The following is a 25,451-nucleotide window of genomic DNA, read 5'->3' on the forward strand; positions in this document are numbered from 1 at the left end:
ATAAAAATGTGAAAAAACTTCAATATATTTTCAAAAATAGATATGATAAACACTATCAGGACTCTGCTACTGAATTATATCCAATTCAAATTGATTTATATCTATAAGAAAACAAATAAATAAAATTAACCATCTGTTGACTAAAATCCAGAAGAAAGACTGACTTCAAGCATGACTAAAACTATAACCTCAAGAGGTGTTCTGAGGAATATTTTTTCTTTCCACATCTCTAAACTGTTTTGATTCGCATGCTCCTCTCATTCTTTCTTATAACAAACAAATTGTATCATGAGGCTCAGAAGGATAGATTTCAGCCACTTCAATTTATAGCATCCACTCAGTTTCAAATCCCAATGCTAGGGAAAAGTCTGTACAGATAACTCTGGCATAAATTCCCCAGAGAATGTGCTGATCAGCCCCATTTGAGTTAAGTGTCATTCCTGAACTACTCACTGAGTCTGGAATACTGATGGACTTTTACTGATCAAATCTGGGTCATGCATTAAACAAAAGACAAGGAAAATAGACCCAAATAAACTACTTGGGATAGGAGAAACCTGGTTCACAAATATAAATATTTCAGATAGGCTATAAAATATTTCAGTAAAAAATAAACTGTATATTTTAGTGGATAAACAGCAAGAGTGCTTGCTTCCTGACATTATTAACTAATATGATTTGGGGGAATGGTCATTTTTGGTCATGAGGACTTTTGCTAGTAGTGACTCTGAGGCCTAGGATCCTTCCAAATTTTGAATCTGGTATCGTCCACAAATGGCTAAACATCTATAGATATTCAAGGTGGAAACCAGTGGGAAAGAGAAAAAAGTTAGGAAGAGATCATTTTGGCCTCAGCATGGAAGAGACAAGTCCCTTATGCTTATATTTCACTAGTAAGAACTAATGATATGGACCCACCTGGATGCATTATGACTTGGAAATGTGTTTTAGCTGAGAGCCCAGCAAGAGGAAATGTATTTGCTCATGACTTAACCAGTCTCTTTCATGAGTGTTTATCATTAAACTTTATCTGTTCGATACATTATTAAACCATTTATATTTTTCACCTCATTGAAGATTTGCCATACTTAACCATTAAGTACTGCATTATATGGTGAACTGAAATAATTATCTATTATAGAAAGGAAGTAATCTTTTTGTATCAGTAATTTCTTTTTTTTAAAGATTTTATTTATTTATCTTTAGAGGGGAAGGGAAGGAGAGAGGGAGAGAAATATCAGCGCATGGTTGCCTCTCATGCATCCCCTGCTGGGAGCTGGCCGGCAACCCAGACATGTGCCCTGACTGGGAATCGAACTGTGGTTTTTTGGTTCACAGGCCTGTGCTCAATCCACTGAGTTACACCACCCAGGGCCTTGTATCAGTAATTTCTCATTGGGCAAAACTCTGACAGTAGTGTAAACATCATGATCTATTCTTTCTCATGAAAATTTGTATGGGTTGACAATTTGGGGGACTGTTTTGTGGGTCTCCACTGGGATTGTAGGTGGATGCTGTCATCTGACAGCTGAGCTGAGACTAGAAAGTTGAAGATGGCTTGTCTAAGTCAAGCAGGAAGTACAGAATGCTGGCTAGGTGCCCTCAGTTTCTTTTCCATAGTGTCTTATTCTCTAGTAGATAAAGTAACCTTCTGCTTGACCACACATTTGAGAAAGTGAAAGATGTAAGACCCCTTAAGGTCTAAGGTCCCTAAATCACACAATTTTCATTAGCTTTTTTTTTTGGGGGGGTGAAATCAAGTCAAAGTTCCAGCATCATTCACAAAGGTAGAATAATAGAAACATTGCTTGATTTGTAAAGTGGTTATTTCACATTGAAAAAAGGAGAGACAGTGAAGAGTGATATGCTGATGACTTTTATGATTTTATTATTAAATGTTACAAAAAATTTTTCTGTAATAATGAAATTTATTCTATGTTTGCTTAACCTATGTTGATGCATCTCTAAAAATATAATATTTGTACATTCTCAAAAGAAACACTATTTTATGTAACAGTATAAACTAATGATTGAGAACACTGGTTCTGCTTTCCTCTATTGCTTTATTTACCAACAGTGCAGTGTTGAGGGAATTGTTTTTAAATAACTTTATTTTTTAGAGCAGTTTTAAGTTAACTACAAAACTGAGAGGAAGGTATGGAGGTGTCTCTTATACTCATTGTCCCCACACATATTTAAATTCCCACATTATCAACATCACTCACCAGACTGGTACATTTGCTATAACTGGTGCTGCAATGACACACAATAACCATCCAGAATTTATAGTTTGACTCTTGGAGTGTACATTCTACGCATTTAGGAAATCCACATGAAGCTTCCAGAAATTTATTCATTTCAGGTTCACATACCTGGCCCTGGTTCCTGCTGTGGTGTCTGTTCTGGATTCTATGCTCAGGTAAATTATGATGTTCCTGTATTTGGCTGTTAATTTCTCCGATTTAGGTGCATTTTTCCCTGTTTCCTTACCTCTCTTATAGGTCTTAGAAGACTTGAGGATTTCTCAGTCTGTTCTGCTTTTTACTTGTTTGTACAATGTAGTAGCAACTTCCAAGCATTTTACACGTGTAACTCAAAACTGCCGAGGGAGTTTCTTAATCTCTGTAAATCTCATTTTAATATTATGTAAACTGGGGATTACAACAGCACCTAACCTCATAAATTTGTTAGCATCAAGTGAGAATAGATAGATGATAGATAGATAGATAAATAGATGGATAGACAGACTATAGAAAGAACATAACATAAAGTAGATTACATGTAATGTGTTAAGTGTTTGAATACATCATTGTAATTGTTATATCCTGATGTGCCTTTTTTGAAATAAAATGTTTGTTTTTAGCAGTGACAGTAGAAGATGACAATGTCACCGTTGTTAGATGTTTGGATCAGAGTCCTATTAGTGTGATATATGATATGATAATCTTTTGCTTTTTCTGTAACCCTGGATAACGCACATGACATTTGATTCATTTGCTCCTTAGATGTTAAAATAGCACTGGATCCCAGATTTTTTTAGCATGCCACTTGATCTTCTATTGAAATTTATGCTAGCTGCAATAAGTGAACTGTGACATAGTGAGGGACAACTGTATACTTCACTGGTGAACACCCATATAGAATTTTATACGTTGTTAAAATTATGTAGGTTTAAGAGTGTAGAAAGTGTTTAAGAGCATATGGAGGGTTTATGAGTGTGGGAAAGGTTTATAGGAGCGTGGGAAGGGTTTATAAAGCTTTAAATATATATATATAAATAATAAAATAAATATAACGCCTCTACTTCTGCAGATTTCCACCTATTGCAGGGGGTCTCTGAAATGTAACTCCCATGATAGGTGAGGGATCACTGTATTTCATTTTGTAAATGTACCACACCTTTTTTATCCACTCATCTAGTGATAAACACTTGGGCTGTTTCCAGATCTTGGTTATTATAAATAATGCTGCTATGAGCACAGGGGTGCATATATTCTTTTTGAATTGGTGTTTTGGGATTCTTAAAATATATTGCCAGAAGCTGGAATGCTGGGTCAAAAGACAGTTTCACTTTTAATTTTTTTTAGGAAATTCAATACTGTTTTTTTACAGTGGCTGCACCAGTCTACATTCCTGCCGAGAATGCACTAGGGTTCCTGTTTCTCTGCATCTTCACCAGCACTTATTGTTTATTGATTTGTGAATGATGGCCATTCTGACTGGTGTGGAGTAGTATCACATTGCAGTTTCAAATTGCATCTCCCTGACAGTTAGTGATATTGGGCATTCTTTCTTAATCTATGGGCCCTCTGTATTTCCTCCTTGGAGAAGTGTCCAGGTCCTTTGCCCATTTTTTAATTGTTTTTTTTTCTTCCTGGTGTGGAGTCCTGTGATTTCTCCGTATATTTTGGAGATCAAACCCTTGTCCAATGTATCACTGGCAAATGTGTTTTTTCCATATGCATGATTCCCTTTTCATTTTGATAATGTTTTCTTTAGCTGTGAAGAAACTTTTTAGTTTGATGTAGTCCCATTTGTTTGTGCTTTCCTTTGTATTCTTTGCCCTAGGAGAAATATTGACGATAATATTGCTGTGTGGGATATCTGAAATTTTTCTGCCTATGTTTTCCTCTAGGACTTTTATGATGTCATGACTTATATTTAAGTCTTTTATCCATCTTGAGTTTATTTTGGTGTACAGTATAAGTCAGTAGTCTAGTTTCATTTTTTTTTAAATGCACCTGTCCAGATCTCCCAACACCATTTGTTGAAGAGGCTATTTTTACTCTATTTTATGTTCCTGCCCTCTTTGTTCAGTACTAATTGGCCATACTGACATGAGTTTATTTTGGGGCTCTCTATTTTGTTCTACTGATCTGTGTGTCTGTTCTTATGCCAGCCAGTACCAGACTGCTTTGATTATAGTTGCTTTGTAATACAGTTTGGTATCAAGTATTGAGATCCCTCCTATTTTGTGCTTTCTCAAAATTGCTGAGGCTATTCAGGGTTATTTAGGGTTCCATATAAATTTCTGAAATATGTCTTCTACATCTGTGAAATATGCCATTGGTATTTTAAGAGGCATTGTATTGAATTTATAGGTGCTTTGGGTAGTAGGGACATTTCAATGATGTTAATTTGTCTAATCGATAAAAACAGTATATGCTTTCATTTATTTGTGTCTTCCTTAGTTTCTTTTTGATGTGTTGTATAGTTTTCTGAGTATGGATCTTTAACCTCCTTGGTTAAGTTTATTCCTTGGTACTTGATTTTTCTCATTGCTATAGTAAATGGAATTTTTTAATAACCCATTGAGTATGATGTTGACTGTAGGTTTCTCATATATGGCCTTTATTATGTTCTGGCTGTTCGCTCTATTCCCACTTTTCTGAGTGTTTATATCATAAATGAGTGTTATACTTTATCAAATGCTTTTTCAGCATCTATTGATGTGATAATGTCATTTTTGTATTTCATTTTATTTATGTGATGTGTCTTTTCTATTAAAAATGATTGTTTAAAAATTGATTTTAAAAGCCTTGATTGTTTATTATAAAAAAATCATTATACATTTTTGATACATTGAAAAGTATTTCCCTTCCTCCATCATAGCACTGTTACATATAGCAGAGAATAATCAAGAGCAGATTTTTTAATTATAATATCAGTCTCCAAATTATGCCCAGACACACAGTGGTTTCTTGGCCCTCCCCTCCTTTTCTCAGAACTAAAAAAACACACACACATGCAAAAATGTAAAAAAATTTGAGGGACCCTTTTCTAACAGCACAGTTACTTTAGTAATTCACATCTTGCTACAAAGTATATGCATATTATTTCTTTTATGAAACTTTCAGTGTCAAAAAAAAGAAATTAAGGCCATTAGATTCACAGCTTGAAAAGTTACATAAAGGAAATATAAAAATGTTCTGTGCTTCGGTAGAGGCTCTGCAGTGTACGTAGGTAAAGATTACCATACTTGTTTATTTTAAGGAAGACAGCTGACTTGAGTAATTTACATAATTGCACAGCTTCTATTGGGTGCTGTCAGGAACCTCTGTGGTCCGAGTGCTTCCTGACAGCCTCTTCAGCTTCTTCCTCCTCCTCCTCTTCCTCATTAGGTATGGTTAGTTTGCAGACTGTACTTCTTTGAGCAGCCTCCTCTCCCTGAGAATTTTTCAGTCTAACCTTCCTATCTTCACCTGTGCCCCACTAGTTCTGGTTCTTCCACATGAGGTCTGTGGGAGGAATGGCTGTGATGGCAGCATTTGCGGACCGGATGTGAGAATCTGGCCTGACCTTAGCACCTATCTTGAGGTAGATTTGTACTTGACTGATGTGTGTACAATTTTTCTGATAATTTTTCAGCCTCCCGTTGGTTGATCCTGTTCAGAAGTATTCTTCAAGATAAATTTTCCATCAACATTTATCTCTTCAGTACAGACATTCCCAGTGGCTGAAGTGGAATGAAAGATGCTAACACTACTCACTGCTAGTCTCTGACTCTTCCGTGCCGATTATCTTCCATTTTCCTCCATTTGTACACACTCTGCAACTTGAGGATGCCTGTGATATTGTCACACAAGAAGAAGGGCTTGGAGAGAGCTTCAATCTCTTTTCTTCATCTTCTAAGAGTTTTCTGTAAGCACTGATTTCCATGCCCAGGGTTAACTTTACATTAGAAAGTTGTTTATGATCGTTCAGCTGTTGCTTCTTCTGATCCCCTATTTCCACCATCTCTCTCTCCTTGTCAGACAGCATGCACCAAGGGTTGTCTCTTTCTTTTTTTCTTTTTTAAGATTTTATTTATTTATTTTTAGAGATGGGGGAATGGAGGGAGAAAGAGAGGGAGAGAAACATCAATGTGTGGTTGCCTTTCATGTGGCCCCCACTGGGGACTTGGCCCGCAACCCAGGCCTGTGCCCTAACCGGCGATCAAACCAGCAGCCCTTTGATTCACAGCCCTGACGCAGTCGACTGAGCTACATCCGCCGGGGCAGGTTGTCTCTTTCTTTAGCAAGCAAGTAATCCAGCTCTTGAATCCTCTCCAAACATGCTCTGGACTCTTCGTAGATTAGAAAACTGGGATGAAAGGCTTTCAGTTCTCAAATGACTTCCCATCAGTTCTTCCCTGGCACTGTTGACAACAGAAGTGTTCATCTCTGATGTTAGTCAGGCATTCTCGAGTTTGGCTGGGAAGTCTGCTCTAGCCCCTCCTTGCAGAGTTTGGCCTGGGAGCCTGAGCCAGTGTGTGCTCATCCTCAGTCTGACTCCCAGAATCCACCTCACCAGGCAAGTTTCATGCTTCCTCTGGTCTCATGAATCTCCTCCTTATACATGATTTTACAAAACTCCAAGTCCTCTGTAAGACTCTAACAGTGATTCTCCAAATCCATTTTAAGTAAGTTTTCATCAGCTAACTGGTTTTTGGCAGCAGTTAGGTTGATTTCCAACTGAGCAATCTGATCTTTCAGATCCTCCCATTTTCCCTCCCTAAACTTTCTTTTTGGCACCAAGTACAGCAGTCAGGGCTGCATCTTTAGAATTTGGTGTTGCTTCATATTCTTGAAGCTTGACCTGGGATCTATTAAGATTAGATTATTTCTTAGCATAACTGAGGAGCCGTTGAACTTGCCCAGTTCTATCTACAGCTTGGTGTCCTTGTGCGCTGTGTGTCCAGCACTCTTCGCGCATTTGCCTGCTTGGCCTCATAGAGCACCTTAAGGCCATCAGCTGCAGCACACCTCCTCAGGCTAAGTCTGTCACCTGCAGCTACAACACACTGTTCTATTTCCAGGCTGTGCACCTTGTTGAGGTACACCACCAGCCCATCTTGAGCTTGAACAGTTCCTCCCTCTCTTGAAGCCCCAACAAACATGGGGCTCAGCTAATAGCTGGCTGCCGATCGGGGACTGCATGGGGGTGGAGGTCTCCATGGTGGATGGCGGGGAGAGTGTTGTGGGGAGGCTGTGCACAGTGCTGGGAAATGCAGCAGGCTGAAGGGAATGAGGCTGGGACTGCAGGCACACACCAGCAACTCCAGATCACTCAGAGGCCCAGCTGGGGAAGGAAGAAGTACCTGGATGGTGGGAACTGGTTACAGCACAAAGAACAGAGGGATATTGTGAATCAACTAGTCCTAAAATGCCTTTTGTGAGACAATGCACACTCATGCACTAGGAAGTTACCAAGTGAGGATCTCAAATAGGTTTTCAATTACTTGCTTCCTCTCTTCTGCTTCTGGTATCCCTATTATGTGACTGTTGTTATGCTTCATGTTGTCTCAGAGGTGGCTAAACTGTATATGTTGTTTCCAAATTGCTCATTTGATCCTCTTATTTATCTAATCTAATTTTGTAATTGAGCCTGATTGCTGTTGGCACCTCAGTGGGTAGGACTGACTCAGGCCCACTGGCAGTTAGGATTGGCTATGACCAGAGTGGATAAGCTGTTGTTTGAGAGCTTACCCCACTAGTAGAATTTACTGTAGTAGTGCCCTTTGGGCGTATTATTAGTGAAGCTAATTAGGTGATGCTCTAGTGTATTCTAAAGTCACCCATGAGGTGTGTTGGTTCTGGGTTCTATGGAATGGAGCTCTGGTACAGGCTCCTATTAGCCACTGCCTGACCTGGGCCACCTGGTAAGATGTGCAATGTGTTCTGTGGATAGTAGCTGCTTGTGCAGGGCTTGAAGGCACCTAGGAGAGTCTAAGCTACAGACTGAGGCTGGCTCTCACTAGTACTGGACTGGGGGGTGCTTATCAAGAGGAATGGGGCACACTGAGAACAGCAGCAGCTGATTTGAGATGTGTAGAATGTTGAGAGTCTTTAGGACAGTCTGCAATGTGAGCTGAGGCTGGCCATTGGGTAAGAGCTGCTGAAAGAGGATTTGGCCTGTGTGTGAGTTGGAGGGGCAAATTCTCAGGAAATACCAGAGTCAGGCAAGTTTGGTGGAGACTAATGTTTGGTGCCCGCCTGCACCTGTAGGCTAGGTGGAAGGAAGGATCAGCAAAAACAATTATGGTGCCTGCTGATACATTCAGAGCTGTCCCTCTAGCCCTCACCCTGAAGCCAGGTAATTCAGTTTCTCCAGCTATGTCCCTGGCCTCTTCTGAGCTGCTATCCCAGTGGTGGAGCTCAGAACAAGTGAGAACAACCTTTGTTCATCCATCAGTATTTCTGTCCATGGGCCCTGCAGAAGAAACCCCTGGGCTCCAGGAGCCCTCAGTCTCACTTGGACTGAATACCTGCTGATTTTCACAGCCAAATGTTGTGGGGAAGCCTCTCCGTGGCACAGGTGGTCCTGACTGGCAGCCTGTTGTGCAGCTGGAACCACTGTCTTCTCAGTAGGAGACCTACACACCTGAAGCATCTCTCCCAATTCCTAATCGCTACATGTGGGTGTGGGTGTGGGAGCGACCAGTCTGCCCTTCTAACCAGTCTTGACGAGACTTCTTTATATCCTTATGTGTATGTGTTCTGTTTAGCTAGCCTTCAGGTGGTTGACAAATGTGGATTTTCTATAACTTAGCTGTAATTTTGATATCGTCATGGGAAGAGGAGAACACAACATTCAAATGGATTACACTTCCCAGTCAAAAGACATAAAGTCACTAGTTGGATTAAGACAAAAACCAAACAAACAAGATCTATTCATATGCTATCTTCAAAAGAATTGAGGACATACTGAGGCCAAAATGAAAGGGATATAGAAAGAAATTTTACCCAACGTAAGGCCTGGGTAGCTATACTATATCCAACAAAAACTGCCACAAAGAGACTAATAATGGCATCATAAATGACAAAAAATGGCCAGGAACACATCAAAATTATAAATATATATTCAAACAACATCAGGATGATAAATACACAAGCAAACACTGACAGCTCTGAAGGGAGAAATACACAGCAATGAATAAAAGTAGGAGGCTTCAAAAGATATTTGCAGTAATAGAACAAACAGATAGAAAATTAAAAACAACAAAATTGGACACTTGAATAACATATGGACACAATAGATATAAAAAAAAACAACAACACTAGACACAGCAGCAGAGCAGGTATGGCTTAGTTGGATGGAGGATCGTCTAGTAACCAAAGGGCTGAGGATTTTATTTCTGGTCAGGGGACACACTTAGGTTGTAGGTTTGATTCCCAGTATAGGTACATATGATCCTCAGTCTGGGCATGTATGGGAAGCAACCAACTGATGTTTCTCTCCCTCCCTTCATCTCTCTAAAAACAATAAAACAATGTCATCAGGTGAGGATAAAAACTAACTAGACTAAATAAATAAAATTTAGCAGCAAAATATACATTTTGTTCAAGTACATATGGAATTTTCTCCAAGAAAAAATCACGTTGGGTCACCAAAAATGTCTTCATGTCAGATTTAAATCATATGAAGCATCTTGTCCAATCACGAGAGGAGGTATGTCAAACTCATTTTCACTAGGGGCCACATCAGCCTTGTAGCTGGTTGCCTTCAAAGGGCCGGATGCAATTTCAACTCCTTAACAGTTAAGGGGTAGTTGCATTTATACAGTCCTAAAATTACTTTGGCCCTTTGAAGGCAACTGCAAAGCTGATGTGGCCCCTGGTGAAAATGAGTTTGACACCCCTGTAATAGAGTAAAGGTAGAAATTAACAGCTAAGGGAAACTCAAATTCACAACTATTTCATATTAAAAAAATACTTAAACACAAGGTCAAAAAACACATTACAGAGAAAAATAGAAAAAAAAATGAGTTGAATAAAACTGAAACAAAAGCATACCAAAACTCATGGGATACAGCAAAAGCAATGTCAAGAGGAAAGTTTAAAATAATAAGTTCCAATATTTATAAAAAACAAAGTTCTCAAATAAGTAACATAACTAAACACTTCGATGAGGTATAAAAAGAAAAAATACCTCAAATTTAGCAGAAGAAGGGTAAAAATAAATATTAGATGAGAAACAAACCAAATACTTGACAAAAATAACAAATCAAAAGTTTTTCTGAAAAAGATAAAAGTTGGCACACTTTTAGCTAGGCTAAGGTAAAAGAGAGATTGAATAAATAAAATGGAAAATGAGTGAGGAGACATTATAATTAGTATGTAACTAAAAATGTTAATGAGAAACTACTGTGAATAATTATGCACAAACTAACTGGATAACCTAGAAGAAATAGGTAAGTTCCTAGAGACATAAAACTATCAAAACTTAATAATGAAAAAAATTGAATGTCTGAATAGACCTGTAACTAACATAAATATATAATCAGTAATCAAAAACCTCTCATCAAAGAAAATTTCAGAATTTGATGGCTTCACTTCATTTTTTGGAAAATTCTACAAAACAAATTTAAAGAACAAAAATATTAGTCCTCATAAACCTTTCAAATATTGGAAAGGAAGGTATACTCCCAAATTAATTTTATAAGAATAGCATTAATATGATGCTGAAAGCAAGGGGAGACAATGATAGGTTATAACCCAATTAATACACATGCAAATATTTTCCACAAAATACTAGTAAACTTAATCCAATGACATATTAAAATGATTATATATTGTGACCAAATGTGATTTATTCCTGGGATGCAATGATAGTTCAACATATGAAATACAATTCACATGATACATAAAAGGAGAGTGAGTGTTATGATCATCTCAACATATTCAGAAAGAGCATTTGATAAAATTCAACACCTTTTTGAGAGAAGCTGTCAACACAATATAAATAGAGGGGGTTTATTTCAACATAATAAAGACTATATATAAGAAGTCCACAGCTAACATGTTTCATGGTGAAAAGCTGAAAGATTTTCCACCAAGGTCAGGAACAAATCAAGTATACCCACTGTTACCACTCTATTCAGTATAATACTGGAAGTACTAGCTAAATCAATTAGACAAGAAAAGGAAATAAAAAAAAAAAACTTAAGAAGTACAAATAGGCACAGAATAACCATAGGGTTGTAAAGCACCATATAGAAAATGGAGTAGCCAGAGAAACTTATATGCATGACTGACAGACCTGAACAATGGTTGAGGATTGCCTGAAAGTATGGGCAGTGCTGTGTGGAAGGGGCAAAGGGGGAAAATTGGGACAAGTGTAATAGCATAATCAATAAACTGTAATTAAAACACGTATTTATAGGAAAATAATGAATCCAAATTAGAAATGAAGTAGTAAAAGATCTTTGTTTACAGATGACATGATCTTGTATATACAGAGAGAGCACCATAAATATGCCACCAAAACACTGTTAGAATTAAACAAAGTCAGTAAAGTTGTGGGATACAATACCAACAACAACAAAATCTGTACAGTAATAAATTTGTTATTATTGTATAATAAGAAATTTGGAAAACAATCCCATTTACAATAATATCAAAAAGAACAAGATACCTAGAAATAAACTGAAGCAAGGAGTTAAAGGGTTCATACAATGAAAACTACAAAATCTGATGAAAGAAATTAAACACAAATGAATGGAAAGACACCTCATTTTCATAGATTGGAAGGTATAATATTGTTAAAATGTCCATACTACTCAAAGCAATCTAAAGATTTGTTGAATCTCTATAGGTAACCACAAAGGAACTAGAAAGCCAAAATATTATGTTTACAAAGTTGGGGTATCACACTTCCTGGTTTCAAACTATATTAAAAGCTAAAGTACTTAAAAGAGTGTGATACTATCATAAACAGACATATACATTAGTGAAACAGAATAGAAGTTCAAGAAATCATCCTATTTAAGTTTATATGGTCAACTGGTCCTTAATAAAAGTTCTAAAAACACACAATCAGGAAGCTTTAAACACACAGTCAGGAAAGAAGAGTCTTTTCTTTACATGTTGGTAAAATAGATATCCACATGCAAAAGGTTGAAATCGGAACCATATCTTACTTCATCTAAACTAATATACTCAAAATATATTAGATACTTGGCTGTAAGACCTGAAACTCTATCTGCTAGTAGGAAAATAGGGGAAAATATTCAGGACAGTTTTCTTGGCAATGATTATTTTAATATGGCACCAAAGCACAGGCCAGAAAATCAAAACTGGGTAGGGGAGACTACATGCTACTGAAATGTTTCTGCACAGCAAAGAAAACAATCAGTGGATTTAAAGAGCAACCTACAAAATGTGATACAATATTAGTAAATCTTGTATCTAATAAGGGAGTGGGGGTGGGCTGGGTGGAGGAGGGCAAAGGGGGAAAATTTGGGACAACTATAATAGAATAATGATTAAAAAATATCCTAAACTTAAAAAAAAGAAGAAAGAAATGAGCCCTGGCTGGTGTGGCTCAGTGGACTTAGCATCCTCTTGCTAACCAAAAGGTTGCTGGTTCAATTCTTGGTCAGGTCACATGCCTAGGTTATGGGCCAACAGGAAAACCATAGATGTTTCTATCACACATTGATGTTTCTCTACCTCTCTTTATTTCTCCCTTCCACTCTCTCTAAAAAATAAATAAGTAAAATCAGAACAAATTAAGAATGTCCAAATAAGCCTTATTAAAAAATGGGCTAAGAATTTGAATAGATGTTTTTCCAAAGAAGACATATAAATGGCCAATGAGTATATGGAAACTAATCAATGGGGTCATGCAGATTGTAGTCACTTTATACCTTCTAGGATGACAATTACTAAAAAACAAAAACAAACATAAACAAACAAAGGCAACACATTTTTGCAAAGTTGTAAAATCGCAAACCTTACAGTGTTGATAAGAGTGAAAAATGGGGCAGCTTACGGAAAATAGTGTGGAGGTTCCTGAAAAAAGTGAAAAATAGAACTACCATATGATCCAGTACTCTCACCTCTGGGTATTTATCTAAAATAATTAAAATTAATATTTCAAAGAGGTGGTATCACACTGTCATGTTCATGAAGCATTATTCACAATAGTCGAAGGTGGAAACAACCTAATGTCCATCGACAGATGAATAAATAAAAAAAGGTGTTACATACAGTGGAATATTATTCAGCTTTAAAAAGAAGGAAAGCCTGCAATGTGAGATAACATGAATAATCCTAGTAAACATTATTCTGTTAAACTTAGCCAAATACATAAAAACAACTAGTTCATGATTCAACTTAAATGAGGTATCTAAAGTAATCAAAATTGAGACAAACAATGAAATTGTGGTCACCAGGGGTTTGGGGGAAGGGGCAATGGGGAGTTGCTAAACAGCAAATACATTTCAGTTTTGCAAGGTGAATTGGATCTGCTGTACAATACTAAGCTTATTATAACAATACTGTGTTTATGCACTTGAAAGTCTATTAAGGGGGTAGATCTCATGTTAATTGTTATAACCATGATAAAAGTTTTTTAATGTTGTTGTATATGTATGTTTATATGTGTATATATAAGTTTTTATATGATATATAAAATATTTTTGATATATATAAAACATTTTTACCTAGGAAAATGATGTTTTCTATGATGTTTTTCTATGTAAAATATTTCCTCTTAGTAGCAGTACTTTTATATTCCAAGAGAATATAAACCGAAAATAAAAACTTCATGGGAAGATTATATTTTTCTAAAAACAATTCTAATGCTGTATAGATTGCAAGCAATTTACTCTCTTGCAATATAAATGTATCTCGAAATACTGCAAAACAAGTAAACCATAAACCAATTAAACACTACAGTTAAGAAATAATTACAAAGTTGTTTTTATTAACTGTTAAACTGTACAAACATGTTCTACCAAGTGAACATGGTAGTACTGTTATTATGATTACATTTATGTCATTCAACTCTACAAAATTTATACTGGCTGAATTAAATGTTTTTAAAGTCTGTTCATTAATTTTTCACTTAACAAATATTTATTTGGTTTACATTATGTGCCAAAACTTTATAGTAACTTTCTCTCAATCTCTAATTTTGATTAATTAAAAATATTCTATCTCCATAACTTCCTTCACAAGTACGTCCTCTATTCCTCTACATTCCCATTTACATAGAATGAGTTTAAAATAGATTACACACTGAAGACTGTGAAAAACATTTCAGGCTATATGGAGATCAATGCATTTAGAGCTAATATGTGAATACATGAGCTCTATTAGGTGAAAGGCCATTTCTTAACAATTTAAATTCAATCTAAATTATATCTTTAAAATAGAAGACCCAGATTTTTACTGAACCATTGAGTACAATTTTTTATTTTTATCGAGTACTTAGATATTAAAAGAAATATCAATTTGTTTTTTTATACATCTTGATTTTAGTCTCTGAAGTGTGCAGCTAGTATGTGCGTGTGTGTGTGTGTAGCACTGGCCTGTAGATCAGTGATATTATTTATAACCAAGGTAATTGTATCACATGAAGTAAAGAAGGTAAACATGATGTTGGGATAAAGAAAGTTAAATATACATAAGTATACTTTGAATTACATGAACTAGTTATTATCATATAACGCAATAGGTTTTTGCTTGTTTTCATGAGTTGTATATCAGGATAAATGCATGCTTACAAAAGTAAATGTAATCAATATGAACTTCTTTTCAAGTGAAGACAATACTATCAAACTAAATTTCTGCATATTATCTGTGAGACAGAGTCGCATCCGTACGTCGTAGATTTAAAGTATACTCAAGAGCCCCAGCTGGTGTGGCTCAGTGAATCGAGTGTGGGCTTGTGAGCCAAAGTGTCGCCAGTTCGATTCTCAGTCAGTGAACTTGTCTGATTTGTGAGCCAGGTCCCTGGTGGTGGGCCGGGGGCAGGGGGCGCGAGAGGCAACCAAACATTGATGTTTCCTCTCTTCTCTGTCCTTTCCCTTCTCTCTAAAAATTAAAAAAAAATAAGCAATTGGTTAATTGCTGTCTGTATGTGGAAAATGTTCCAAATTAACATGCTTTCTACTCAATTCATCTGGCTTTTTTATGTGTGGATTTTTAAACTCTTGGCGATATGTGGTAATTATATGAATAATTTGTGCTTATTTTACTAGAGTCTCAAAAATCACTTGGAATCCTTTAATTTAACAACTTCAGTTTTTAACAACTCCCTCTTATTTAATATTGAAAATATATTTTGTAAGCATTATTCTTTTCTACATAGCATATTTGAACACTTTCTATTTCTAATTATTAATACAAAAAGATATATCACCATTTATTGTTATTCAACAATATAATTTTTATTGATTTATTTGCACACTAAGTTTTTGTTTTGTTCCAAAACACTCTAAATAAATAGTATCATTTTACAGGTACTGACTTTTAACCATACTCAGTAAAATTTTGGACAGAGAACATCACAAAAGGAATGTCTTACATTTTCAGGACCAGTCATTTCATCTTGTCGGTCATAGATAGCGTGTGTAGTCTATTCCTTTTTTATATAATTTTATGTACATATCATTTTAAAAATCCAGGAAGAAAACTATAATGTAAGTGGTTACTCTAATTAATATAGAGACACTGTGATTTTAATGGGTCATTTCATGTGTGTTGGTACTATGTTAAAGGTAAAAAAGTATTGAAATCAAGTAGAATATTAACCAAATGGACTGCAGAGAGCATCTGATTTTAAATGATTATGTTTTGGACTCTTTTGGACTCTTTATATTTATTATATCATTTAAATTTTTTTTTATCTTTATCCCAGGACATTTTCTCGTTGCATTTTAAAAATACTTTATTTTATTTTTTTTTAGAGAGAGAGGAAGGGAGGGAGATAGAGAAGGAGAGAAATATCAATGTGTGGTTGCCTCCCACATGCCCTCAGTGGGGACCTGGCACACAACCGGGGCATGTGCCCTGACTGGGAATTGAACTGGCAACCTTTTGGTCCCCAGCCCCTGCTCAATCCACTGAGCCACAGCATCCAGGGCTGAATTTTTTTTTTTTTAAGAGAGAGAGAGGGAGAGAAAGGGAGCAGGAGATAGAGATAGAAACATCGATGTGAGACAGAAACATTGATTAATTACCTCCCTGGTATACTCCAACGGGAAATCAAACCCACAATCTAGGTATGTGCCTTGACTGGGAATGACACCTGTAAACTTTCAGTTTACAGGATAACAGTTCAACCAATAGAACTACACCAGCCAGAGTTATATTTACTATAGATAATAGTATTGTGGATGTGGAAAAATAAAGATAACATTTAAAAAACCATAGGAGAATGTTAGATATATCAGCATATACACTAGTACTATCTTGAAGCATTATTGGAGTGACACATGAATTTTATCTATAATCAATTTATAATTTAAATTTGCAAAAATATTTTCTTAAGATTGACAATTAAAAATAACTTCAGATTCTTAACTGTGGTAAAAGCATAACATAAACAGTTTTGACATAATACAAGAGCAAATGAAGAAAATATCTACCATAATTAAATAAAAATGTTAGTGTATTAATTTACAATACTGAGTGACTAATGCTATAGATAACTTGATTCTTTATTTCTTTTAACTGGAATTAGGACATGGCATGGTAAAGTCATCTAATGTTACAAAAAACAAGTTAGAAACAACACCTGAATATCTGATTTATCAAAATAACAATAAATTGTTTTCCTTTCTATTTTATTTTTTGTAGGAGGCCATTCTGTGTGGCATGGACCCAGCCTCCACAGAGAGATGCACAGGACCCACACCCACAAATAGGTTCTCCCGTGGGGGATCAGGCCTGCTATGTACCTAGGCCACTTTGAATCTTGCTTTTTGCTAAAAACTCCCTCACCTGGATTTGTGGTAAACATTTACTGCAAAGTAACTTCCTAAAAACCATGCTAAACCTTCCTAGGACCAGTGTAATTGGTTCAACCACTCTTGCCTTTTCATTTGCAAATATCCCTCTTCTGTGATGTGATTGCCAGCATCCCCTCCTTTGTTTTCTGTGAAAGGTAACCACCTAAAGGGAACCTGTGCATAGTAAAGGAGGACCATCATGTAATGCGTGGAGTGAAAAGAAATAAAGGTCTATCAGGAGCAGGGCCTTGGCTTTTGCTCCCCCTGAGAGAAAAGCCATGCCTGCCCTTTTCCTCCGCAGGACTCAATAGTCAGTGTGAATGTCTCATTTCATCCATAATGACGGACACTGCGGACCGGTGTCGGCATCAATTTTTATTTTTTTGTTTTTTAATTTTTTACTGTTGTTCAGTTATAGTTGTCCTGCCTTTTTCCCTATTGCTCTCCTCTGCTCCATCCCCCTCCACTTCCACAGTCAATCCTGTCCCCTCATTGTCCATGCCCTTAAGTTCTCTATTTGGGTTCCTTGGCTTGCTCCTTCTCCTTCATTCCCATGTTATCCTCTTTCCTACTCTTCTCTGGTCACTGTCAGTTGTTTTTATATTAATGTCTCTGGTTCTATGTTGCTCTTTTGGTAGTTTTGTTGATTAGGTTCCACTTATAGGTGAAATCATATGGTATTTGTCATTCACTGCCTGGCTTATTTCACTTAGCATAATATTCTCCAGTTCCATCCATGCTGAGGAGAAGGGTAGGAGCTCCTTCTTTCTTTCTGGTGCCTAGGATTCTGTTGTGTAAATGTCCCATAATTTTTTGATCCACTCATCTGCTGATGGGCACTTTAGCTGTTTCCAGCACTTGGCTACTGTACATAATGCTGCTATGAACATTGAGATGCATAGGTTCTTTTGAATTGGTGGTCCAGGATTCTTAGGGTATTATCCCAACAGTGGGATTGCAGAGTCTTTAGTTTTTTGAGAAAATTTCACACTGCTTTCCACAGTGGGTGTACCAGTCTACATTACTACCAACAATGTACAAGGAATTTTCTCCACAACCTCACCAGCATTTGCTCGTTGATTTGCTTATAATAGCCATTCTGACCAGTGTGAGGTGGTATCTCATTGGGGTTTTAATTTTCATCTTTATGCTGGCTACTGATGTTGAACATTTTTTCTATGTTTATGGGCCCTCCAGGTGTCTTCCTTGGAGAAGTGTCTGTTCAGGTCTTTTGCCCATTTTTTAAATTGGATTGTTTTCCTGGTGTGGAGTCATATGAGTTCTTCACATATTTGGGAGATTAAACCCCTGTTTGAGGTATCATTGGCAAATATGTTTTCCCATACTATTGGTTGCCTTTGCATTTTGTTGATGTTTTCTTCAGCTGTACAGAAACTTTTTAGTTTGATGTATTCCCATTTGTTTATTCTTTTCTTTATATTCCTTGCCTTAGGAGATATATCATTGAAAATTGCTTCATCGGATATCTGAACTTTTCCTGCCTATGTTCTCCTCTACGACATTTATGGTGCCATGACTTTTATTTAAGCCTTTTATCCATCATAAGTCTATTTTTGAGTATGTTATAAGTTGGTCGTCAAGTTTCATTTTTTTTGATGTACTTGTCCAGATCTCCCAACATAATTTGTTGAAGGGGCTAGTTTTATGTCCTTGTATGCTCATGTGCCATTTGTCAAATACCAATTGACCACATTGACATGGGTTTATTTCTGGGCCCCCTATTCTGTTCCAATAGTCTATGTGTCTGTTCTTATGCCAGTACTGAACTATTTTGATTACAGCAGTCATGTAATATAGTTTCATATGGGGTACTGTGATCTCTCCTCTTTTATTGTTCTTTCTCAAGTTGCTGAGACTATTGTGGTCATTTATGTTTCCATATAAATATTTTAAGTATTTGTTTTATATCTATGAAATATGTCTTTGGTGTTTTGATATGAATCATATTGCTATACAGATTACTTTGGGTAGTATGTACAGTTTAATGATGTTAATTCTTCCAATATATAAACATGGTATATGCTTCCATTTTTGTGTGTGTCTTCCTTAATTTTATCTTTAATTTTCTTTAGTTTTCTGAGTACAGGTCTTTGTACTCCTTGGATAAGTTTATTCCTAAATATTTTATTTTTTTGTTGCTATAGTAAATAGCAACAAATGTTTTGCCTAATTTTTGTTTTTGATATTTCATTTCTAGTATACAAAAATGCCTTTAATTTCTGAATATTGATTATTCATTCTGCTGTTTTGCTAAACCCCTTTATTAGATTAAGTAGTTTTCTTGTGCAGTCCATAGGGTTTTCTATATACACTCTCATGTCATCTGCAGTGACAGTTTACTTCCTCTTTTCCAATTTGAATGCCCTTTTTTTCTTTTTCTTGTCTGATTGCTGTGGCTAGAACTTCCAGTACTATGTTAAATAAAAGTGGCCATAGCGGACATCCTTGTCTTCTTCCTGATCTTAGCAGAAAGCTTTCAATTGTTCCCATTTAGTGTGATGTTGGATGTAGGTTTCTCATATAATGACTTTTATTATGTTGAGGTATATTCCCTCCACTTTCACTTTGCTGAGTGTTTTTATCATAAATGGGTGTTGTAACTTATCAAATGCTTTTTCCTCATCTATTAACATGATCATATGATTTTTTCTTTCTTTTTGTTTATGTGATGCATTATATTTATAAATTTGCATATTGTCCCACCTTTGCATCCCTGAATGAGTCCCAGTTGCTTATGGTACACCATCTTTTTAATATATTCTTGGATCCAGATTTTTAATATTTTGTTGAGGATTTTAGTGTCTGTGTTCATCATCATTACTAGCCTGCATTTTCTTTCTTTTTTGTGTGTCTTTACCTGGTTTTGGAATTAGGAAAATACTGGCATGCTGAAACAGCTTGGGAAGCTTCCCTATCTTTGGAATTTTGGGGAGAGTTTTAGAAGATTTGGGGTTAGCTCTTCCGTAAATGTTTTGTAAAATTCTCCTGAAACTGTCTGGCTCAGTGCTTTTTTTGCCAGGCATTTTTTATTACTGCTTCAATTTCACCAGCTGTTATTGGTCTTTTCAGGATTCCTACTTCTTCCTGACTCAGTTTTGGAGGATTATATGTTCCTAGAAATTTGTCCATTTCACCCAGGTTTTCAAAGTTCTTGGCATATAGTTGTTTGTAATAATTTCTTACAATCCTTTGTATTTCTGAGGTATTGGTTGTCATTTTTCCTATTTTGTTTCTAATTTTATTTGGATCCCGTCTTTTTTCTTCATAGGCTTGTTAAGGCTTGTTGATTTTATTTATTTTTTCAAAGAATCAGCTTCTGGATGTATCAGTCCTTTGAGTTGTTCTTTCAGTCTCTATGTCATTGAATTCAGCTCTAATCTTGATTATTTCATTCCTTCTACTCTATCTGGGCACTGCTTGTTGTTGTTGTTCTTCTGGGTTTTTTTTCTTTTTTTGGATGTAGGGTTAGATTATTTATTTGAAAACTTTCTATCTTTTTTAGTGGGATGAACTTCCATCTCAGGACTGCCTTCACTGTGTCCCACAGGTTTTGGGGCTTTTGTGTTCATTTCCATTTGTTTTCAGAAATTTTTTTATTTCTTCCTTAATCTCATTGTTTACTCATTCATTGTTTAATAACATGTTATTCAGTCTCCACTGATTTGATTGTTTTTTGAGTGTTTTTTCCCTTGAGATTTGTTTCTAGAGTCAAGCAATTGTGATCTGAGAAAATACTTGATATGATTTCAATTGTCTTGAATTTGTTGAGGCTTGTGCTATGTCCTATCAGGCGGTTTATCTTTAAAAGTGTTCCACAGTTTGCTTTCTTGGGATACATATGATATCATATATATCATTCAAGTCCATTTGATCTGGTGCGTTGTTCAGTGCCAAAAACATCAATGTTTGGTTGCCTCTTGTGAGCCCTGTCCTGGGGATTTGTCCTGCAACCCAGGCATATGGCATCACGGGGAATTGAACCAGTGACCCTTTGGTTCGCAATCCTCCTCAATCCACTGAGCTACACCAGCCAGGACCAGTATTTTATATGATTTAAAGTACAAACAAATAGTGAACAAATAGTAGTTCCTTTGGAGAAGTACAACAATAACCAGGCTATTTTGTTCAACACTGTTTATGCAGGTGGAAAGGAAATAAGACTCTTATTAGAGGGGAAAACAAATGTGAGCTGACTTAAGAAAGAAGACTGTTTATGTAAGGTTAGGTGGAGGAGAAATAATACAAGTAAGGGATAAAAATGTGGAATATTGTGAGGGAAAATAAAGCTTATGACAACAGTAAGAAAGGTCAGGAAGATGGCAAAATGGATTAAGATCAGAGAAGAGTGCTATGTGGGATTTGGAATGACAGTAATAATAAATAAAAAAATTAATATATATCATCTGATTAAAAAAGTAAAATATAAGGCCAACAGTAGTGAGTTATTTGGAGTATGAGTGAAGTGAAAGAAGAAAAATTAAAAAGCATTATGTAAAGGAGCAAAACAAACAAAAAACCAAAACAAGAATAAAAACAAAAAAAACTAAAAGAAGAAAAAATGAAAGAGAAAATTTAAAAACACTAAAGTTCTGATGAAGAACAAGGTGAAATTTGTCTCAGCTGTTGGTGATCACCTTCTGACTTCTTTCTGGATCTGTCTCTGGTTTTCTCTCAGTTCCAGGTCCCAGGTTGGTTGTCCATCTTCTGACAACACCACCTGTATCTCCTTCCTTTGTCTCTAGGGGGAGCGTCTGGTGAGGGCAAGAGGGTGAGGTCTCTGTGACTCTTCCCAGAGGATCTCTTCAGTCTTCCCAGACCCTCTTAGTCTGTCCCAGCATATTTCCAATAATGTATAATTTCTGCTTAAAGAGCTGTCCATTTCACCGGGGCAAGGGTAATCTGTGTAAGAGTGTCAGCTCTCTCCTACTTGGTGTAGTCTGTAGCTCCGTGTGTGAGCTGAGACTGGGTGGGGCCCTGAATTCCTCTTGTTTTACCCTTTTTTAACGTCCTATATTGATGGCCTCAGTGAAATAGGGCCCTAGTATCCAGTGTACATACTCTCCCTGCGGGGAGTTCAAAATGGGCCCTTTTAGGCATTAGCTTTGCTGTCTTACTCATGCAAAAAATACAAAATTAGAAGCCCCCAACTGGTTGTTGAGCTTATAAAGCTGGCTTTGTAGATTCTAGGTCCTGCAGAGGGAGTGTGCTTGGGCTCCAGTTGGTAGGGCCTCATCACAAAGTGAACATTTGCTAGTTTGATTCTTGGCCAGGGCATGTCCTTGCATTTTTGAAATGTTTACATTCAGGGTACCCTTGAGAGGCAACTGGTTGAAGTTTCTCTCTCACATCAATGTTTCTCTCCCTTTCTTTCTCTCTCCCTTCCCTTCTCTCTAAAAATATTGAAATAAAATATTACAAGATAAATTTAAAAATGTGTGATCTGAACAATTATTTATAGCCTACTTGAAGATACAATACATTAACAGACTAATTGTTTTCATTGAATTCAGTAGTAGTAATCCAAAAACCGGTGTTTTCTTTTATTCATCTAGCCAGGTAACGGAGGTAAATTGAACCTATCTGGGAGGTTCCAACTTTGCATTATTGCAGCAGTGTACTCAGTTGTGTGGCCAAATGACCCAGCAGGTTCTTTTAGGGCTTATTTGAGATATTTTTGACCCTTTTTCCTCAATATGCCCTGAAATATTTGCTTTATTAATTAGATGCCAAGTGACTATGTCCACGAAAATGCTTCCACAGACAGATAGTAATTCTGGACACTGGGAATGTAGGTGTTAGACATTTTATTATAAGTTAAGGTAAATGCATTTTGTTTTAATGAAATGAATAGCTACTTTTAAATGATAATCAAAGGCCAAAGCTATTCCATGTTTGAACTCACCTTATTAGATCATGCAAATAAATCTAAATTTATTTGCTGAATAAATTGCTGAAGTAAAAAAAAATGCATCTTAAAGAGGTTTAAAGATGTTTGCAGTCATACAACTTTTAATGTCTGAAAGACAGAAGCTATTTGATCTTTATTATATTAGGCTATATTATTAGAAACAGTTCAATGAAACTTACTTAATGCTTGTTTGAAGTATAATATTGAGAGGCATCTTTACAAAATTGCAAAATATCGTCTTTTAGGTTCAATAAGAGAAATTTCTCCTGTTTGAGCCCCCAAAATTGTTTGTCCTGAATGAATGAAATGACTTACTTTTCATTCTTTGGGCAGGAACCATCAATCTTATTGCGCATCAGAGCAATGTTTGTAAGATACGTATTTGTGTGTGTGGTAAATTTGAACTTGTCATTTTAAAGGACTGTGTTTTAACCATTATATTATTCATTCTCTATCACTGTTGGCCTAAATATTTGTGCGTTGTTGCCTTTCTGATATACTCTGTTTCACTAAATTAAGATACACTTAGGTCTACAGTGGAATTAATTCAGAATGTACCCTAAATTAAGTCAGGATACAGTCTAGCTGTCCAGAACAAGAAACTTGTGCCCTGGCTAGTGTAGCTCAGTGGATTGAGCGTGAGCCTGCGAATCAGACCATCGCGGTTTGATTCCCAGTCAGAGTATATGCCTGGGTTGCAGGCCAGTTCCCAGCAGGGGATGCATGAGAGGCAACCACACATTGATATTTCTCTCCCTCTCTCCTTCCCTTCCCCTCTAAAGATAAATAAATAAATTAATTTAAAAAAAAGAAACATGTTATGCAACTTAGAGCTGTCATTTAGGTCAGCCTGACCTGTCATAAATTCTAACATTTTTGCCTTATAACTAATTAGGAGGGATAGTTATGACACCATGCTTGCCACAGACACTTCTGAGTATGTCTCTGAATTCAGAACTAATGACTTGACTTGTATCCACCCCCAAAACTATGTCCACTTGGGATCTCAGACTGCAACCTTATTTGGAAATAAAATCTTTGTAGGTGCCTAAGTTAAGATGAGATCTAACTAGTTTAGGGTAGGCCCTGAATCCAATGGCTGGAGTCCTAACAAAAACAGTAGAAATGTAAATATCTTAAAACAGTTCAAATCACATTGTACTAATAGGGTGACCTAATGGAGCCAAATTATAACCAGAAGGTGTTTTATGAATGTGAGCCGAGAACATAGGTGTCACAGAGATTAATCAAATATTTCATTGAATGAAACTATCACAGACAGCCACACCCATTCCACAAAAGGAAGATATTTGAGGCTGACACAAGAACATTGAAAGACTTTGTTTTGAAGTTCTCTTTCCATGGACAATGGATTAGAACAGGGAATACAAGCTTTCGAACTTTTGTCTCAGTGGCTCTTTTGTTCTGTGCTTGTACATCTGACCAAAGCTAGAGTTTGATACATTCTTTTTTGGAAAGCTAATACATTTAGCAAGTAAAATTCCATCCTTAGAGATCCAGAAATATTTCAAGTAACCTTGTAGATCTTCATGTTTTTCCGTCATGCTTGTTCTAACATTTAGTATACTAGGAAAAAATATTCTCCAAATTTCTAAGTTTTTGACAATGTCTCATAACATCCTTAAAAGAATAACAACATAACTACTTTACAGAAATGTATATTATAATTCAAACTATAGGGAATGAAGAATTAAGTAACTATTTTTTGCATATAAGTAGCTCTAGGACCTCTATAATTTTAAAATAACAATGGCAACATCGATAATAGTTTGCTTTTATTTTGGTCAAAGTTTCTGTTTACTTTTCCTTTTCACCTAAAGTTTAACGAGCAGTTCAGTCACTGTGTTCACTAATGTTATGAAATCTTTAAAGCTGGCCACTTTTCACTTTGAAATTTGCTATAATATAGCAAATTTGAGCTAGTGTACTTCATATACTCACATTCAGAGAAAAGGACGAGACTGAGTCAGGAGAATGACAACCTATTACTAACGTACAGCGATGTACAGCTTTTTATTTCTGCCATCAGAGAAGCCGACAACTTCCTGCTAAATGGCTTTCTGTTCAATACCCATTTGCTGGATGAGCTGTGCTATAATTAGAGCTTTCACTAAATCATTACCACATTAGACCACTTTCCAGTGCCCTATCCAAAACCTGCAGGGCAATCCCATCTCTCCACTCCTGCTGGAGAGCCTCCGTAATTCCCTGCAAGTTACTGCTTCTCATCCTCCTACTTAAAAACAATCTAAAAAGTACTCTCTGATGGAAGGAACAGTG

General features: G+C 36.3%; 1 pseudogene; it reads right to left on the bottom strand.

Annotated features, from left to right (window-relative positions):
• Window positions 1–5,440: 5,440 nt before the first annotated feature.
• The window catches only part of LOC118995743 (lamin-B1-like), an 81,058-nt pseudogene continuing 61,047 nt past the window's right edge, over window positions 5,441–25,451 (bottom strand).

This window comes from Sturnira hondurensis, unplaced genomic scaffold (genome assembly GCF_014824575.4).
Source record: "Sturnira hondurensis isolate 20B ecotype Veracruz unplaced genomic scaffold, ASM1482457v3 Scaffold0010428, whole genome shotgun sequence".
Taxonomy (NCBI): domain Eukaryota; kingdom Metazoa; phylum Chordata; class Mammalia; order Chiroptera; family Phyllostomidae; genus Sturnira; species Sturnira hondurensis.